The sequence below is a fragment of the Diadema setosum genome, chromosome 1 (assembly GCF_964275005.1).
Source record: "Diadema setosum chromosome 1, eeDiaSeto1, whole genome shotgun sequence".
Taxonomy (NCBI): Eukaryota; Metazoa; Echinodermata; class Echinoidea; order Diadematoida; family Diadematidae; genus Diadema; species Diadema setosum.
Genome location: NC_092685.1, coordinates 127275 through 131267, shown reverse-complemented (window position 1 = coordinate 131267; position 3993 = coordinate 127275). Strand labels below are relative to the sequence as shown.

At 35.7% G+C, this 3993-nt stretch overlaps 1 non-coding gene across 1 annotated transcript; it reads left to right on the top strand.

Moving 5' to 3' along the window:
* The first annotated feature begins 2039 nt into the window (after positions 1 to 2039).
* Trnat-ugu (transfer RNA threonine (anticodon UGU)) lies at positions 2040 to 2112 on the top strand. Its single transcript has one exon. It is a non-coding gene; the product is annotated as a tRNA-Thr (tRNA).
* The last annotated feature ends 1881 nt before the right edge of the window (positions 2113 to 3993 follow it).

The following is a 3993-nucleotide window of genomic DNA, read 5'->3' as shown; positions in this document are numbered from 1 at the left end:
GTAGTTTTCGAAATGAAGCTATAAACCGACAGCTAGTTTGTAAATTGTCTATGGGCGTGATGGGATTGTAATTCTACACATGCGATTGAAATAAGATTAATTCCTGGATCCATTGCGGTGCAGAAATAGCCTCTGCTATTCGCTGTATTTCCACTCTCTGTAATGACATTAATGCGTAGCTTAAATTCATAATAAAGGTTTGGTCACAATCTCTAATTACGATTCTACTTGTTAGGGTTGGAAAGGAGTATATTCATTTTCTCGCTCTAGGTATTAACTGTTTCACAGCTGTATAGGTTGGTGTTTCTACCGCGTGAAATTGTCTTTACAAAATGTGATACCAGGTTAGGGTACGTGATGATACAGTACACAGTTTCTCAGGGATTGTACAGTGTATAGCGTGCAAAAGATTTAGGTTCTCTACGATAGGTGTTATTTCTTGTATTTTATATTACAAAGTATTGTAGAATGGAACGTGTTTTTTGTATGATTTATATGATTTTGCTATTCTTTCATTGTAAGAAAACTAAACGTAGTCATTGCACGGATTTTACGATTACATACGCATTTTTATATGAAGTTGCTTGAATAGAGGAGACATGTTACCTCGTATAGATCTAACGCAAGAAACAGGAGTTCAGTTTACGTGTTGTGAAGGCGTTCCAAATACTTGTTTGAAAAAGATATTCGCCCTTGATATTGCACATTTCGTCGTAAGATGAACACTAATCAAGGTCCATAACGTTTCTGGTAATGAGGCAAATACACGTATATGTATGAATACATAACATGGGTGTGCTCGTACATTATGATATTTTGCTCTACGAAAGTGGAAATGTACAATTTATAATGGCACGTATGTGTGTGTAGGTGAGTGTGTATGCAGAACACTTTGCTGCTATTATACCTTGCCATTTGATACCGCGCGACAGAAAGTATAGGTGAAACAAATCTTCCAACGATGTGAGTAGCGAGGTTTGATAATGATACAAAGTGATGTTGAGTGAAAATTAATTACATGGAAATGACAGCTGCGAAGTTATTACAATCACAATACGGTATGAATGTTGTATTGATTAGCATTATCAGTTCTAAAGCAAAATGAGTTGGGCGTAAACACATCATGGTGTTGAGAAATGCTATTAAATGATATATTTCTAAAGAAAGACCGCTCCCCTCCACAAAGACAAAACATAACAAAACAAAATCTGTCAAACAAACAAACCTAGACTACAAAAGCAGGACATCATTAGAAATTCATTAATGAATAAGCTAGACAAGAGAGGAACATTGATTCAACCGAAAGTTTATTCCATTAGGTTATTTCTTAGAAATGGCCTTACTTATGTAATGCATACACAACTTATTCGTGTATCAAAAACTTAATTGTATTTAAGACAAAATTTCCTCAGACAACGGTGTACCCCTCTTCTCAACAGCTTTTTATTTTCCATGCTCCTTTCTGAACTTTCTGAACTATAAAGATAATGATAAACTATAACGACACCATACTGCTCTAAGAGGTTGAACTGATTGACAAACTGTCATGATTCTCCTTGATGAAATTCCCCAGTGTTGTTGCGTAAGTCGTCTTTTATTGATATTGTAATCATAATAATGATAATGATGATAATAATAATAATAATAATAATAATAATAATAACAATCATTATTGTTATTATTAATATTAATATTATTATTATTATTTTCTAGCCAAATGTACGAGTGTTTGTGTGTGTATGGGGGGGGGGGGGTCCCTACAATCATTGTAAATGTCATGAGGCCAAGTGTGGTGTTTAAACATGGACGTTCAACGAAAGTAGGTCCATGGTTTAAACAAGCTTCACAGAAACAAATATTTGACAGTGAGAACGCTTCGCAAAGCGTTTAAACCCGATTTGCTGAGAGCACCATCGATCGTCGAATGTAGGATGCTAATCATTAAAACAATTAGTCAATAACATGACTGACGTTAACAGCTGACGCACAGAAAAGGAAACACGGAATTTAATGGAAAATTATTACCATCTGCCGCGTAAGCCTCCTTAGCTCAGGGGTTAGAGCACTGGTCTTGTAAACCAGGGGTCGTGAGTTCAAATCTCACAGGGGGCTGTTTTCAAATTTTACATTTTTGTTTCATCGTGTTCATCGTAGGTTCAGTAATTTGTCTGAAGAATGATTCTTTTAATTTTTACCCTTGTAGGTGTGTGTTGCATGTCATGTCATTTTTTTTTTTTTTTTTAGGTGAATCTTCAAGCTGAAGTAGGCCTGTATATAAGTATAATATTTAAAAAAAAAAAAATCAGTATTCATCTTTTTTCCAAGCATGTATACGTAGTGTCGACGACCAATTTTAGCGTTGTTGGTAAATTCAGGCCGGATGAGTACACAAAAATCTCCATTAGGGTTCCTTTCTATGTCACCCGGCAGCATGCAAGCTTATGACGAATTTTTTGTTTCTTGAAGTCATAGGTGACGATCCTGGGATGTCCCCCATTTTTTTTTTTTTTTTTTTTTTGGGGGGGGGGGGAGGGTTTGCATGAGGACTGTCGGTCCTTGATTTGTAAGTTTTAATATTTTGATCTTTTCTATTCTGCTAGTAGGCCTACTTTTGACAGATTTTGTGTATGCAGACAGCAGGCAACGGAATGGAAATTGATTCTTTATTTTTCTTGACAATTTTCCAAATATTCCAAAATTGTGCTCCCCGAATAAGTACTCTCTTTTTGGACCAGAGATACCCCTTACACGCCCCTCCCCCTTTTCGGTTCACCTCAACAGTCTGAGGACGCAGTTACCTGCCCGGCAAAACCTTAGGGCTTGCTTTATGCAAACTTGCTAGTTCCCTTCTGCCACTGTCTGCCGGGCAAGTGACGTAAGACGCATCTGCCGAACAAGAGGAGACAGTTAGCACGATTTTTGCCGTTCACATTGTTTCTGGATATTTATTTTTCTTACTTTTTTTTATTCAAGACTTTGTAAGCATTTCATCAAAAGGTCTGCATCAGATTACTATTAACATAAATTTGACATAGCTAGACGACAAATCTTTTAAATGCGTTTTTGCTGTAATTCACAGGTGGTCAGAACGTGAAGAAGACTCAGTGTCACTGCTGTCAGGTCCATTTGGGTGTAAGATTTCCCTAATATTGTCCACTAAGATAATTGGGCTATCATAGAGTGAGTGCAGAAGTAATCAAATCCACGCTCGATCATTTTCCCAATCTGAAGAATTTCTTTTAAAAATCATGACATACATTGGTGATATATCAAATCTACAGCTCTGAAACACGAGACAGATTTCGAGCTCTTAAGTGTAGAATGTGTATTTCTTTTTTAATATCTATAGTATTTGCGTAATTTTATGACTGAAACGAAGTTTGTTTAGCGATGTGTAAAAGATAACGCTTTACTGAAATGAAGAAGGAATCCTAACCATCTTATCATGCTTATGGGTCACGTGATGCTGGTTCTGGAGATACGATAAAGTGAAGCAGAGTGTATTATATGTATCAAAGCTCAGATTATGCACCGTACAAGATACTCGTCATTAGACGTGTTAGAATTTTGGAATCTTTGAAAACATCGGTACAACTCAATATTTGATAAATGAACATGGATTATTTTCTATCACTTATAATAGATCGAAAACAGAATTAGGACTTTTATTTCGTTTGTCATAATACTTGCACCTATCCGTTGGGCTGTCTTTGAGCGAGTTCGTATGATGTATAGAAAACAGTGATACAATAATCGTATAAGGTAATACATACACAATATATTATTACAACAAAATAAAAAGATAAGAAAAAATACAAAACACTCTTTGGCAGAATCAAATACAAAAGCAGTAAATTGCAGAAAGAAAAAAATCTCGGAACAAAAGAAATCAAGACAAAAAGTATTGCTAAAGAATAGAAGAAACTCGTAAATCAAGTAAGTATAGACAGAATTGATATCCGTCAAAAATTGTGCTAACCTGGTACATGTCCT